Raw genomic sequence first — 17021 nt, 5'->3', positions numbered from 1 at the left:
CGCCAACCAGTGAAGCTGCAATTTGCATTCATGTCTGTCCAAAATGTCATCGCTTCATAATTATATCTTATTAGACGTGTGTGAAATTGTCATAATTAGGATATGAATAATTGAGTTATAACCAAAAACGCGTGTAACCTTGACCTTTGACCGCCAAAATTTAGTCAGTTCATCCTTCAGTCCAAGTGCACGTTTCTGCCAAATTTGAAGAAATTAACTCAAGGCGTTCTCGACATATCACAAGAATGGGACGGACGTGTGGTCGCAGTGACCTTTGACCACCAAAATCAAATCAGTTCATCCTTGAGTCCAGGTGGACGTTTGTGCCAAATACAGTACAGTACAGTACAGATGTATTAATTATAAGCATCATCATGTTACGTACAGATGTATTAATTATAAGCATCATCACACAACCTCTTCAGGATCAACATCTTCACTATCCCCCACCATTTCCAGGAGACCCTGTCTCTCAGCTTGGAACATGGCCATCTGATAAGAAGGAGGTGCATCCGGATGCTTTCGTTGCACAGCAGAAATAATCACACGCTCAGTGAGGTGGCGAATACATGGAATACAGCAACAACCGCATAATACTAAGCATGCACACACAGCAAGGATTGAGGAGAATAGAGATACCACCATGGACTTCCATTTCCCAAAGGTACGGTCTAACCAGTCGTTAATGGGGCTGTTGATACCTGAGTCATCGTGCATGGATTCAGACAGCGTCCGGATCCCCTCTAGCGCCTTAGTTACAGTCCCGTCCGGCGCTGTATTGTTAGGGATGAAAATACAACATGAGTCTTGGAACATTGAGCATACACCGCCTTTCTCTGCCAGCAGCATATCTAATGCCATTCTATTTTGGATCACCATCAGTGACGTAGGAGCCATTTGTTCAGCTAGTCCGGCAATTACATCACGGGTTAGATTAGTCAAACGGAGAACATTATAGTGGATGTAGTTAATGCGGTCAACATTTTTGTTAGGAGTGATAGGGATCAGAGCACTTATTATAGGTATGTTTTCAAAACCTGCAGCTATTTGGTCAGCTAGTTTATATTCATTAGGGGAGCTACCTCACTACATCATTCTTTATAATCTTGGTTTAGCCTTCCCCCCCTTGTAGCCCACACCTTCCACCCTGCTTCTGAGTGAAAGCATTGTCTATTGTTAAAAAGAGTTACTTGTGATTAGCTAGTTTTAGCAGAGTGCAGAGGCGAAGATGATAAGTAATGTATCTAAACTAGTACAGTCTGTGCTTTCCCAGGTTATTCAGATTTATCTGAGTACACAAATTCTACACAAGGGTCATGGTATTTTCTCTCACATTCCCTCCTTTTATCATGAATAACTAAAATGGTAACTGAAAACACGAAAATACATGATGAATTGCATTAAGATAGTAATATGAAATGAAAACATTAAACATATATGATATATATAATATTAAAACATTATAGCTGAAAACATTTAAAATACATGACAAATCAACAAGAGAGGTAAACACAAATGCTACAGCAAACTCTACTAGCAGTTTGCCGTACTGCATGATGCTTCTAGTTTGTTTTCCTGCGCGCAACTGAAAAACTTTTATCTGGGTGGTCCTATTTTATACTGGTTTGGGAAAGGAAGTGAAACTTCTCTCTGGTGGATTCTCCCCACCCCTGGTTCCTCTTTTTATCTATTTTAGCATTTATTCTAAGCAACAAGTTTTAATACAATGTGATATATAATGTTTTTCAAAAACCACCTAGATGAGTCCACCTAAACAACCATGTTAGCCTGATTTAACTGTAAATACAGGCAAGACCTTGTAACCTTCTTTCCCTTATGTGTATCTCATCACAGTCACAGTTTATACAGTATATGAAAAATAAAAAATTATACGTGACCCTCTTTTCACGTAGCCTGGGCTCCTTGTGGGGCTGCCTCCTCTGCTTCAGGTCCTGTCCTGCTGCTGGAGCACTGTGTTAGGTGCCACCAGTTGAGTCCTTTTCCTGCAAGCTGCACAGCTGTTGCAGTTCTGGCCAGAACCTTGTGTGGGCCTGTCCAACGTGGCTCCGACCACTTCCTCTTTAACACCTTCAACCAAAGGTGTTCCGGGGGTCCAGGGTCAGGTCCTGGAACGTCCTCTGTGACAGGGGTGACAGGTTTGTCACCTGTATAGGAGAGAGCTGACACAAGAGCATTAACCTTCAAATAGTATGGTCTGTAACCGAGGTCAGGAAGGGGAGAGGGGTTTTGGGACGGCCCTGGGAAAGGTCGGCCACACGTAAGCTCAAATGGTGTGAGTCCTGTTATTGTGGATGATACACAGTGCCAAATTTGTGTTGTAATCCCAGAGCCTTTTCAACAGATTGCAGGTCTTTATTTTTGAAATGTGAACCATTATCTGACCTGATCAATTTAGGAAACCCATGTTTCAGAATGTACTCATTCACCAGACATTTAATGACTGATTTTGCGTCCTCTTTTCCTGTAGGGTAGGCCTCAACCCAACGTGAAAATGCGTCCACAATTACTAGGAGGAATCTTTTCCCCCCAGCCCTTACTCCCATATCTGTGAAATCAATAAAGATTTCCTGTCCCGGGGCAGTGGGAGAAGGATGTTTTCCTGCCCTAGGAGTGATGGTAGGTCTGCTGTTACATGTACTACATACATCACACTTAGTCAAGAAGTCAGTTATAGTAGCATGTTTCCGGGGAATCCACCAGTGGCGGAGATCTCGTAACATCTGTTTGTGGCTTTTATGGTCAAGTCCATGAGTCTGAGTCAATATTGAGGACATCCAACAGGGGGCATAACTATTTGATCTCTGTTATACCATATACCATCAAACTGTTCTATAGCTCCCTTATCTTCCCAGATGGTTCGTTCTGCTGCTGTGGCAGATTCTTGAGCTTGTATAATGGAGAAATCAGTTATCTCAGAACCGAGATCTGCTGTGGTCATGACCATCATAGTAGGTAAATACCCTGCCGCCTTTTTAGCAGCTGCATCAGCTGCTTCGTTTCCTATACTCTCTAAGTCAGTGGCCTGACTGTGTCCTTTCACTTTGATCACAGCTACCCTCTGTGGTAACTGTATTGCTTCCAACAACTCTTTCATCAACTCCTCATGAGCCATAGGTTTATTCTGACTAGTCTTAAAACCCGCTTGCACCCAGCCAGACATATCTCTGTGAATTGCATTGCACACATACGCAGAGTCTGTGAAAATATTCACTGCCTTCCCTTCCGCTAACCGCAGAGCACAAACTACAGCCGTAAGTTCTGCTGCCTGATGTTTTGGAGCTATGGCTAGGGACACATATGGAACAGCTTCTTCTGACATGCGATACCATTGTTCTTGTGCTGGGGTTAGTTTTTACTGCGGCTGCTACTCCTGCTGGTGCTATATAAACATCTCTTACCCCTATCCCCCAGGTTGTATCTAACAGGTTCTGTTGGAACTCATCTTGATACGTAAGATCATTATTTCTGTCATAATTCAGAGTGCAGTGGGGAGGATCGAGAACAGGGAGGTAAGGGTGTAGAGCCCTAATCCATGGTTGCCACATGTTGTAAAAGTCAATCAGAGAGTTTCTGTCGGCTAGCAGGGCCCAATATATGTCTGCACAGGGTGGTGGGGCATCAGGTGAGGTATCAGGACTCAACATGCACTGGAGGGGGAGGAGCACACCATTTCTTCTCCTCCGGGGAAACTCACTGTCACAGCTTCTGGTGAACAATGTACAGAAGCCCCCAGTGCTGCCAAAACATCTCTTCCCAGGAGATCACGTGGACAATCAGGTGCATACAAAAAGGGGTGCTCCATCACCTGTCTCCCAAGCCGGACAGGAAGGGGAACAGTAAAAGTCAGTCTTTGTTCAGTGCCGGAAAATCCCAAAACGGAAACATAGTGAGAGGAAAGGGAACACATAGGTTCAGCTAAAGTGGAGTAACGTGCTCCCGTATCCACCATGAACCATCTTCGTTTTCCGTTCACTGTCAACTGGAGACAGGGCTCTGCCAGCCCCTGTCCCTCCATCTCCGTCGGGCACCCCTATGGGAACATTCCTGGTGTATATGGACCAGGTGGAGGTCCCTGCGCAGAGTACCCGCTGTATGCCTGCATTGGAGCTAGCTGTTGGTTTGGTGGAGTCTGTATTGTTGGCTGATATGACTGCTGTGGAGGCCCTCTCATCTGCTGTTGTTGTTTCTGAGGACAGTCACGTGCCCAGTGATCCGGGCTTCCGCAGATGTAACAACTGCCTCCTCTTGGTTGGGCATACCCCCTCCCCCTGCCTCCTCCTCCTCTCCCTCTGCCTCTATTCCGGCCTTCATGATAAGGGGGCTGCTGATATGGGGCAGCTTGGTAAGGAACATGATACTGGGGTTGATACATAGCCTGTGGCGGGCCCTGCAGTGGATAAGGATTCTGTGGCGGGGCTGGAGCTGGTGTTACAATTTGAGCCATCTGGGTATCTTTCTCTTTCCCTCCCTTTTTCTTATCTGTTGCACGAGTCTGTGCATCTGCCAACTGTAATTTAGTCAACTGAGCTACCATCTCTTTTAATGACTCATTTTCCTCTTCCTCCTCCTTGGTTTCTGCATCCTGATGATGGCAGAAATGTGTTTCCCATCTTGATGATTTTGCCCCTGCCATATCTGGATTCTCTTGCATCTTTCTCTTAACTCCTTCCGGAGCATGTTTTAACAGAGCTATTCTGAACAGAGACTGCTGTGATTCTTTATCTGGGTTCACCCCCGTAGCCCCCGCCCACTCTGTCTTTGCTCTTTCTATGAACGTGCGTCCACTCTCCCCGTTCTTAATCTTAAACACCAAGCTGTGGAGCTTACCCGCTGGTATGGGATACTTCTGTCTAATAGCATTACCGAAGGAGGTAGCGTAGGGGCTAAGGGGGCTCCTATCTAACACCTGGGCTGTTCCGGCCGCTGCTTCTAATTCTTTCAGTGCCCAGTCCGAAACCGAGAAACCCAAAATAGCCCTGAGATCGCCCATAGCTAAAGTCTTCCCTCGGGTCTTGTTATACAGGCTCGTGAGCCACACTCCGCCTCCCTCTTGAATTCCTGGGAGGAGCTCACTCAGTGCTTGAATGTCACCTAAGGTGAACGGCTGATACTCGTCTCTACCGTTGCTTTTGGCCACAATGGGAAACATGCCAACACACTGACTCCTCTGTTTGTCACCTTTGTCTTCGTACTTTCCATAAACTTTATGTGATCTAGTTTTGGGGGGTGTATATGGTCTCGCCTCTTCGTCCCCACCCTTCCGTCTCCTATGTATCCCTCTTTTGGAGTGCGTTCTCATGGTTCCCTCTATAGTGATAGGAATGTTTTCGTCTTCATCATCATCACCCTCCTCTACTGCTCTACTAGCCTCGTCATCAGCGTCCTCATCTACCTCTCCACTAGTGTGGACATCATGATACTCTGCACGGGATCTCTCTGTGTCTCTCTCAGTTCTCTGCATCCAATCACTTATGTCTGGACTCTCTGTGTGGGATTTAGGGGTAGATTGAGCTCTCCCTCTTACGCCTCCATTACGCAAGTCTGGTGGTAACATGGCTTGTCCTATCCTGTATTGTTTAGCCTGATCTCTCAGTTCTTCCCTTAGCCTGTCTATTTCTCTGGCTACATCAGACATACTACCCGCCTCTGAGGCTGAACCTGCTCCTTGTTCTTTTTCTATTTCCTCTTCTAGTTCCAAAGTACCACCTAACACTTGAAACAATGGTGCCATAACTTCGTTTGTATAATCACTGTCCTGTGGGGTTGGTACCAGACTAGGGGTAGGAGGAGGATAAGGAGGGGGGTTGGGATGTGGGCCAGGTGGGTACTGCTGATGGAGGGACATGTAATGTGGCGGCTGGCTAGTATGTGGGTTTGGTGGTGGGGGTGCGCTAGGACTGGGTGAGGGTTTCACTAGTGGTTTTGCTTCAGCGGTTTTTGCGTGGGTGGCTTTCGTCTGGCTGCCTAAGGCTGATAGTGCAGCCATCTGTATCACATTATATTTTACCAATTTACTTGCCAACTCGTCTTCTTTCTTCCTCAATTTCCTCCTTACAAACATATGTCCCTTTTCTTTGTCTTGTCCTGCTTGCAGCAGCTTTCTATGAACCACCTGTATTAATGCTCTCATCACTGGCATGAATTTGGCTTCACTTCCCGTGGCTGGAAAATGCCCTTCCTTCACTGTCATGTTATACCACTCATCTAGGTCTTGAGTCTCTTTATTTCTAGTCTTGGGATCAAATGTACAGATTACATTGGTCTTGACTTTAGCCCATTGCTGTCCAAATGATAAACGGGGAGGCCCACAGCCACCCCGTTCCTCACAGTCTTTGTCAAATTCTCCGTCCATTCTGTCCAGTACTATTTCACACAGGTTTATTCAGTTTATGACAGTAACTAGATTCAGAGTAAATGGGTCGCTATGCCCCTCGCTGTGATCCTACCAACATAAGCTTCTACTGGACACTTTGATGTTCCAGCGATGTTGGCCCAGTATCAACAGTAAGTTTTAATTTTCCTCTGAATACTAGTTATTAATGTACACTCATACAGGCGCTTCAAGCGCTATTTTTACTAAACTCTAACGTCCTAGACGTTACTAAAAGGGCAACTTTCCTCCTTTTAGTTTTAAAGGGCAACTTTCCTCCTTTTAGTTTTCTAACGTCCCAGACGTTACTAAAAGGGCAACTTTCCTCCTTTTAGTTTTAAAGGGCAACTTTCCTCCTTTTAGTTTTCTAACGTCCCAGACGTTACTAAAAGGGCAACTTTCCTCCTTTTAGTTTTCCAGACGTTACTAAAAGGGCAACTTTCCTCCTTTTAGTTTTCAACACAAAGTCTTTACTTTTGCAACATTTATCACTACAAAGGAGATTCAGCACAACAAGAGAGATAATTTAGAGTAAGCCAATATGCAGAGTTCGATACAACAGGTTCTGCTTGCCTTAAGATTTCAGGGCCCTTTCTCTCTCTCGCCGGTCTGTCCGTCCTTTGGACACGCTTCTCAATGCCGAAGATCACGTCGGGGTCACCAATTGAAGGAACTGGCCTTCTACCTCCGAGAGGTCAAGGCCCAGTTACGTGCTGGTTAATCTTGTGTGACAAAGAGATTTTCCAAACAGATGGGTTAAAGCATAATAATACAATTTATTCCGAACAATCAATGTTGCATAAGTAAAATAAAAGAGTTTACAGATATCTGGATCCAATCAACGTGTCCCTGACAACATACAGTGCATGGGTCAGTTCGCGAAGTCTGAACCCCGAGCTATCCCTGATCCAGCCTATTCATGGTTTACACAATATTAATATTCATGAGATTATGACACGTGATATTTTTGCTGCATATCTTCTTCTTTGTTATCTCCTTCTGACTCCTTCCTCTTCTTGACCTTGCAAAAAGAACAGCACCTGCCTCCTCCCTTTCCTCGCAATCACTCCATTCACAACAAATCCAACAGCCAGGTTATTGCAGGTCATTGTAAGCACTTTTGTACATAATAAATCCAACACTACTCTGTAACATACATTACAGTTGGTCTCCACCAAGACTCCACCCACTGACATGGACACTATAAAGCAGGCGTATGTGCAGAAAGGACGCTAATCTATGTTCAAGATGAGAGTGCTCACAGTCACACTGCTCTTTTTGTTTGGATTAACTTTCACAAAACCGACTGAAAAACCGACTGAAAAACCGACTGAAAAACCGACTAAAAAACCGGTAAGACTGCTGATTTTCCACAGATTTACTGATCTCAAAAGATATGGAAGAGAATATAACTTTAGCTAAGAACAAATATGCAGTTTTGGTTTATTCTATAACTGTAGATAAATTCTCATTTGCTAAATAAAGTTCTTCATTCGCTTTGAAATATGAAACGAGTCAACTTATTGATTATGTCGCAGCTGTGTTTGAAATCCAATGTCAATGTCCTCACTATCCAAACATGTCCTTGGATTAAGGTTTTTCATTCCAATTTCAGTGTGGATATAAGTGTAATATACCGGTGGATAATGACGGCGGGTTTGGCCCACCAATCAACTCAACAAAGGTGGGTAGTCTTTGTGGGACAAAGTAATATCACCATTTTCCATGAGGTGAGAGAAGTCAAATTATGGAGAGTGTCAAGTATTCTTGGTAATAGTTTCACCTGCTTTGGACAGTTTGATTTGTTTCTATAAAACTTGAAAATATTTCTAATATCAACAAAATGTTGGGTTTCGTCATGTTGCAGTCCAGCAGACAGATCTGTGAGAAGTTTATGGCACATTTTTCAGTTTACCCTCTAGAAATGAGTGCTGCATTGCCTTGTTATATAATTTACATTGTGATATATACAAGATCTCCCGTTTCCTGAAGTGAGAGGTTTTTCTATGTTGTCTGCCAATTTCCAAAAAGACTATTGGGTCTGGCACCGAGTCTGTGGTCGTAAAAGTTTGGACCAATAGGGGAGTGTATGGATGACGATTTGTACAACATTCCTTACAGCAAGTATTTCTCTCCAAATCGTAGGCTGTTAGCCAAAAAATACCACAATCAGACAATAAATACACGTCAGCAAAAACAAGCTGAACTTTGATGTTAAGCTACAAGTGAAACACAAAACTTACAAGAACTGTAACAAACTCCACCCACTGACATGGACACTATAAAGCAGGCGTACGTACAGATAGAAGGCTAATCTATGTTCAAGATGAGAGGGCTCACAGTCACACTGCTCTGTTTGTTTGGATTAACTTTCACAAAACAGACTCAAAAACAGACTGAAAAACCAAAGGTAAGACTGCTGATTTTCCACAGATTTACTGATCTCAAAAGATATGGAAGAGAATATAACTTTAGCTAAGAACAAATCTGCAGTTTTGGTTTATTCTATAACTCTGTAGATAAATTCTCATTTGCTAAATAAAGTTCTTCATTCGCTTTGCAATATGAAACGAGTCAACTTATTGATTATATCGCAGCTGTGTTTCAAATCCAATGTCAATGTCCTCACTATCTAAACATGTCCTTGGATTAAGGTTTTTCATTCCAATTTCAGGAGCCATATAAGGGTAGACTACTGATGGATAATGTCGGCGGGTTTCGCCCACAAATCAACTCAACAAAGGTGGGTAGTCTTTGTGGGACAAAGTAATATCACCATTTTCCATGAGGTGAGAGAAGTCAAATTATGGAGAGTGTCAAGTATTCTTGGTAATAGTTTCACCTGCTTTGGACAGTTTGATTTGTTTCTATAAAACTTGAAATTATGTCATGAAGCTACAAGTGAAGCTACAAGTGAAGCACAAAACGTACAAGGACTGTAACAAACTCCACCCACTGACATGGACACTATAAAACAGGCGTATGCAGAGATAGAAGGCTAATCTATGTTCAAGATGAGAGGGCTCACTCTGCTATATTTGTTTGGATTCATTCTCACGGCATCGACTATGGTAAAACTGGGGATTTCCCCCAGATTTTCTGATCTCAAAAGATATTGAAAAAATAATTAATTTGTATTTATTCTAGCAGCATTAACAAGACCTGTTGTGGTAGGATTGGAGATACTACTGAAAAGGAAATAACTGCTAATGTTCGGGTCTGGCACCGAGTCTGGGGTCGTAAAAGTTTGGACCAATAGTGGAGTGTATGGATGACGATTTGTACAACATTCCTTACAGCAGGTATTTCTCTCCAAACCGTAGGCTGTTAGCCAAAAAATACCACAATCAGACAATAAATACACGTTTGAAATCAAGTAACAAAAACAAGCTGGACTTTGATGTTAAGCTACAAGTGAAGCTACAAGTGAAGCACAAAACTTACAAGAACTGTAACAAACTCCACCCACTGACATGGACACTATAAAGCAGGCGTATGTAGAAATAGAAGGCTAATCTATGTTCAAGATGAGAGGGCTCACAGTCACACTGCTCTGTTTGTTTGGATTAACTTTCACAAAACCGACTGAAAAACAGACTGAAAAACAAAAGGTAAGACTGCTGATTTTCCACAGATTTACTGATCTCAAAAGATATGGAAGAGAATATAACTTTAACTAAGAACAAATATGCAGTTTTGGTTTATTCTATAACTCTGTAGATAAATTTTCATTTGCTAAATAAAGCTCACAAAACTGACTCGAAAAACCGACTCGAAAACCGGTAGGATTGGAGATAATGCTGAAAAGGAAATAACTGCTAATGTTCTGTAGCTTAAATGTTACATACGATACCTCAAATGTATGGGAGCAAAGAAAGGAGAAATATTTAAATATTACCATCAAATGAATACCTAATTGTTAAATTGAATCACTGCTGCATAGTTAATGTTTAAATTTAAGTAATACTGAACTTAATGTTGGAATTTAAATACTATTAAACTCTGAAATATTTTACTTGACAGATTGTTTTCACAGTAAAATATTCCAACTCTATAAATTAATTGATTTTTAAATTTCACAATTTAGGTATTCAGTTACATATAAAATTCTAATTATAATGCTATTTCTTTGCTTCCATACAGATGTCTATAATCATTTTGATACTACTCTGATGTAAAACAAGTAAACTAGAAATACATTTAATTTTTATAGTATTTTCAAGAATGAAACAAATCAGTAGAGGTCTACAGCATGTATCATACTGCTGCTATTTCTATTGATTATTTAGTTGCTTTATTTGAAATCCAAAGTCAATATCAAATGGATGCTGCGCAAACACTACCATGTCCTTGGACTAAATCCCTCTAAAATTACACTTTCAGTTGCCAGCAGGGATTCAAACACCGATGGAAGGAGACAATGGGTCTAACAAAACAACCAACTCATCAACGGTGGGTAGACCTTTTGGGAGAAAGTGATTTCACTATTCTCCGAGAGGCGTTTTTGAAGTCAAAATATGGAGAGCGTTAAATGTTCTTGGTAATGGTGTCGCCTGCTTTGGACAGTTTGATTTTCTTAGATGAAACTTGATCTCCAATTCAAACAAAAAGTTTGGTGAGGGCTGCTGCAGAGTAGGAAATAGATTTAGACCACAACAAATGTCTCTTAACATCTGATGTCATGAGAGGAGATTAACGGCACCTTTTTCAGCTTTCTATCTAGACATGAGTGGAGCTTTTATCTTGTGATCTATAGGATCTCTTGGTTCCTGTAGAGGGACAAGAGTTTTCGATAATATCTACCAGTTAAGAAGACTTTAAGTTGGCACTGAGTCTGTAGTAGAGAAGTTTGGACTAAACATGGGGCGTATGCCTGAAGATTCCCACTGATGATTGTTTTTTAATAAATTTAATTTTATCCAACCGTGTCCTTTCACTACAAAATTAATTAATTTTTATCTAACCTGTTAAGCAAAATTCTTCACTCTGTTTGCAACTATTTGAATATTAATTGGATTTTACTTTGCAGGCTTCAGACTTCTTGACAATTTTCAATTGACCCTTGCTAAGCCCCACCGCCCGCTGCTACTCCGTCAAGCCGTCAGAGTTACCATAGAGCCCACCCACACCGAAAAACACAAAAACGAAAAAGCGATTTCAGAGAAAAGCAGACAGAAGGGTCTACACTATGCGTTTGAAGGATATATCAGGATGTCAGTGTATCAGTGTAAAAGTGAACCACCACATCACCTGGTGATCGAGACAAAAGACAATGACGATTAAGGAACAAAACTGTTCCTGTAAAGCCGTGTAGGTCTTTACTCACTGTTACTATCATTAAAAAGCAAAAGCAACATGTGTATACATTCAGTATACATTTAGTAGCTAGAGTGGCATAGTGCTAACACTAGTTAATGATGTGCTAACGCACTCTGCTAATGTTAGCTCCACAGGTTTTAACGCAGAAACGTAATGTTTGAGAAACGTATATCTCCTTCCAACCTCTCCGATCAACAAAACCAGCCTGGAAATAAAGAAAATCTGAAACGATTGCATGAGAGTCTACGGAACAGAGCCGGATAGTTGTCGTATCCTGGTCGGAGCTGGCCGGTGCCACGCTATGATTGGCCAGTCTGCATTTGATGGGCGGGACTTAGCGAAGGGTCAATTCTGAATTAAACCAAGGGTGGAAATACGTTTTATTTTTACGATACAAAATGTATTTGCTGCAAATGTAGACTAAATTTCTATAGCTGTTAAAGTTTTCTGGTTTTCATGTCTTAATCTGTAAATTATTGTCGAGATAACTATTTAAAACTTTGTCAATTTGAAACAAAATAATGTATTCTGGCTCCATCTGTATGACTTTCATGACCCACTGCTGTGTCAATGGATTAGGGTAAATATGTATATACTGTACAGTACTTTCTTATTGAAGTGCAATGCCTTTCCATTTCAGGAACTAGAGAAAAGCAGACAAAATGCAAGTGCACAGGTATGTAGACTTTCATGGAGTATACTAATGATTAAGCACCTGATTGTTTTCTGGGGAGGCGGGTAAAATAATGTGTAGCCTAATATGACTTGGAGACAAACTCAGAGAAGTTCACAACATACAAGAGTGTGAACTTCATTTTATTAATTAATATATCATTCTTACACCACTGTAAAGTGTTGCTGATTATTTTCCCCATCAGTGGAATGGTACTTTCGAGGCCGATGACGATAGTGATGGGTTCCCACCCACCGAAGTAAGAAACTGTTCAGAACTCAAGGACAACAAAATACATAAATAGCACCCTTTTAAAAAAGGTCTCATTTGATGTTGCATGTCAAATAGCATCTAATCTGAAAATGCAATTACTAATTAATCTATTATTATTAAATGTGCAACGAACTGGCAACCACTTGTTGTGAAGTGAATGCAATGGAACAGGGGAGGGAGACATTTAGTTATATCAATTGCACCTTTAACTAACGGTGTTAGAAATAGGTTGCAGTACCAGATTTCAGATTTAAATATAACAACTTTGACTAAAATGAAAAACTTAGACGTACATTGCAAATTTTTCTCCCAAGAATCAGTGAATAAGCTGGAGGATTTTTCATACTGTTGTTGTCTATGAAACAGGTTTATTGATTATTTTGCTGCTTTAGAACCAAAACAAACAAAAAGGCAAAAGATATTATTATGCAAACACCCAATGTCGTGTCTTTGGTTTAGGGTTGTGGGTATATTTTTTAATTTTATATATTTCAATTTCAGGGGCCTAAAGGAGACACGGTGCCACTTGCAAAAAAGGGGACAGATGCTCCAAAAAGGGTAGGTGGGCAACTGCATTTGGATTAACGGACATCACAGGTCTTCATTAAAAAGCATCTTAAAACCCATTTGTTTTTCCTTTTTATCCCCTGTACACTTACATATGCTTGTTTTTTATACATTCCTGTCTTTTTAATCTCCCCTTTTCCCATTTTCTTCTCATAAAACACTTTATAACTTGTTAAGTACTACACAAATAAAGTTTGCCAATCACATTGACAAAATCTTATGTAGACTTATATATGTTTGCTGCGAAGGTTTATAACATAAGGAAGTCTCAAGTGTCGACTATTTCATTTTTTTTTTCAAATCTGTGGAAATATTGGATCATGACAGTGAAACTTCAACAGTCTTTCACTGTCTTTCCAGTGTTGCCCGTGTCTTCACTTTCTTCTTTTTCACAATAAAAGTATTGCCAAACTCCAGTAACTTGAGTTTGGTTAGCCTGCGATCACAAATCTTTTCTGTTGTTTAACCTGAACATGCTCTGTGTGCATTATTTCAATGCAGCACCACCTTGTGTCCAGTAAGAGTAATAGCAGAATAAAATTGGACCTAATCAGAAAACAAGCCATTTCACCAAAATATAATAAAATCTACTCAAAGCGCTGTCTCTAAAGGCCTTTTTTTATTATCTGTAAAAAAAAAGTGTCTGCAAACTCAGAAACACAGCGTTATCATATAGAATAGTCATATATTTTGGAAGAATTACCGTACAGTATTAATGTAAGTTCATGAATTTTCTTCTTTTTCTTCATACTACTAAAGCTCCCCCCTTATCTGGCACCTTCTTAATAATGGCGCTGGTTTCCCAACTGAACCAACTCCCAGAAAAGTGATCCAGGTAAGAAACTATTCAGCACTCACCACAATATTATGATTTTAAAATGTATAAGTCTAAATGTTTGTCATCTTGTCGTTTCAGGGGAAGCAATAATGAATAATGGACAGCAGAGGGGCTGAACACACGTTTTGACTCAGAGACAGAAATGACCATCTAAGTATTCTGTTGGTGTTTCTGCCTCCTTCAAATAAACATTTCAAGTCTGTTATGTGAGAACATTTTTTTTTTTTTGGTATAATGTCATTTGAAATGTCCACTTTTTCCAAAAAGACCTGGAACGTTTGATCATTTTTCCACAATTTGTCAAAATGAGACATCAATTAAACGTGCCGTAGGCAGAATATTTCTGGCATCATTGGGCAAAAATTCCACAATAACCGTTCGGCATATTGTAATGTAAGTGCTCTGAGAGAAAACCAAACTTCTGCACCTCCTCATGGCTCTGTTTTCAGGCTTTAAAAAATCTAGCATGTGACGGGAGACTTTGGCCAATCACAGGTCATTTCATTTGAGAGAGCGTTCCTATTGGCTGTGCTCTGGCTGGTGGGCGGTGCTTGGTATTTCCTCAACTGATCTCAATCTCTTTCTGATTTTACAGCTAAACAGTACACTACAAGTTGTTACTGACAAAATTTGAGGCAAGAAATAGGCATTACAGTAACAGAATATTGATTCATATTTGATCAACGCTGCCTAGTTTGACATTTTGGTCAGAGTTCGCGAGTGATTGACAGCTGCTCAGAGACGGCAGGCTCCAGCTCGGCTCTGATTGGTTGTTTTCCTCCGGTCTGTGAAATCTTGCAGATGCTGTTAGGAGCACCGGAGGACACAGAAGACACATGATTTCTTTCACATTACCTGTCTCATGCACTACTGTCAGGATATAGTGACCGTTTTATAAAAATAACATTTGTAATCATATTTGCTCCATTTCTGCCCACTGCAGCTTTAAGTGATTATGGGAGGGATAGCAGGTTATACACAAGTCTGAAGTTTACAAATAGACAACACTGTATACAGTAAATCCCCATTTTTAAGTTTAAAGACATGACGTCATTCACAAGGATCACTTCATCTTTGTAAGGCTCTTCTTTTTTCATTACAATAGAGCTGAAATGATTATCCGATTAATCAAAAGAAAATGAATCTCCAACTAGTCTGATAATCATTTTAGTCCCTCTTCAATCAAAAATGCCAAACATTCTTCAAGAAAATGTGAGGATTTCCTGCTTTTCTTTGTAATATGTGATAGTAAATTGGATATCTTTGGGTTCTGGCTTGAAGTTTGGATAAAACAAGGACTTTAGAGACGTCAAATTATGATGGATATCTTTCACTACATTCTAACATTTTATAAAACGATTAAAGGCGGGGTTAGGGAAGATTTTAGAAACATTTTTTGTTGAAATTCTCATTACATCCCAAAAGCAATCAATAAATCAAATTCTCTGACAAAAAAAACAAAAACAATCAGGTGCCTGTGTCTGTGGCAGGACTGTAATAAACCCGTCCATCATCACTCATTTCATTCGGCCAGAATGTAGTGATTGGACGGGCTACCTGTCTGCACTCTGCTATGCACTCATTACACGTCACCAGTTTCTTTCACCAGCTGCTGACAGCTGTGAGTGCTAACAATAGCCATGTTCGTTGTTTATGTTCATTATGATAATTTGGGGGAGTGGCTTTGGAGGGAGGCTTGAAGCAACGGACTGTCACTGATGCCGACTTGCAACTTTCTCTCTAGATTTCAGGACTTTTGGAGCTACTGCTGCTACTTTCATTAGAAAAGAGTTGGCAACACCGGGCTGGGTTTTTCAGTTGGATCATTTTTAAAAAAAAATCTAGTATAGTCTTGCTAGTTTCTCAAGATCACCCACCTTGCCTTTAATCAATTAATTGAAATTTTAAATAATAACTATTGACTAATTAAGATGAATCACTAATGAAAATAATCTTTAGTTACAGCTACCTACATTACAAATACCTATTTTCCCCAAATTGTCCCACCCAATAACAAATACCTAGTTGGACTTTGATATTAAACTAGAACACTTTGATGCAATACAGAATGTGTAATAGACTCCACCTACTGGCATGGACACTATAAAGCAGGCGTATGAGCAGATAGAAGGCTAATCTATGTTCAAGATGAGAGTGCTCACAGTCACACTGCTCTGTTTGTTTGGATTAACTTTCACAAAACAGACTGAAAAACCAAAGGTAAGACTGCTGATTTTCCACAGATTTACTGATCTCAAAAGATATGGAAGAGAATATAACTTTAGCTAAGAACAAATATGCAGTTTTGGTTTATTCTATAACTGTAGATAAATTCTCATTTGCTAAATAAAGTTCTTCATTCGCTTTGCAATATGAAACGAGTCAACTTATTGATTATGTTGCAGCTGTGTTTCAAATCCAATGTCAATGTCCTCACTATCTAAACATGTCCTTGGATTAAGGTTTTTCATTCCAATTTCAGAAGCTATATAAGAGTAAAGTACTGATGGATAGTGTCGGCGGGTTTCGCCCACAAATCAACTCAACAAAGGTGGGTAGTCTTTGTGGGACAAAGTAATATCACCATTTTCCATGAGGTGAGAGAAGTCAAATTATGGAGAGTGTCAAGTATTCTTGGTAATAGTTTCACCTGCTTTGGACAGTTTGATTTGTTTCTATAAAACTTGAAATTATGTCATGAAGCTACAAGTGAAGCTACAAGTGAAGCACAAAACGTACAAGGACTGTAACAAACTCCACCCACTGACATGGACACTATAAAGCAGGCGTATGTAGAGATAGAAGGCTAATCTATGTTCAAGATGAGAGGGCTCACTCTGCTATATTTGTTTGGATTCATTCTCACGGCATCGACTATGGTAAAACTGGGGATTTCCCCCAGATTTTCTGATCTCAAAAGATATTGAAAAAATAATTCATTTTAATTTATTCTAGCAGCA

This window comes from Sebastes umbrosus, chromosome 21 (genome assembly GCF_015220745.1).
Source record: "Sebastes umbrosus isolate fSebUmb1 chromosome 21, fSebUmb1.pri, whole genome shotgun sequence".
NCBI classification, from domain to species: Eukaryota; Metazoa; Chordata; class Actinopteri; order Perciformes; family Sebastidae; genus Sebastes; species Sebastes umbrosus.
This window is presented reverse-complemented; position numbering follows the sequence as displayed.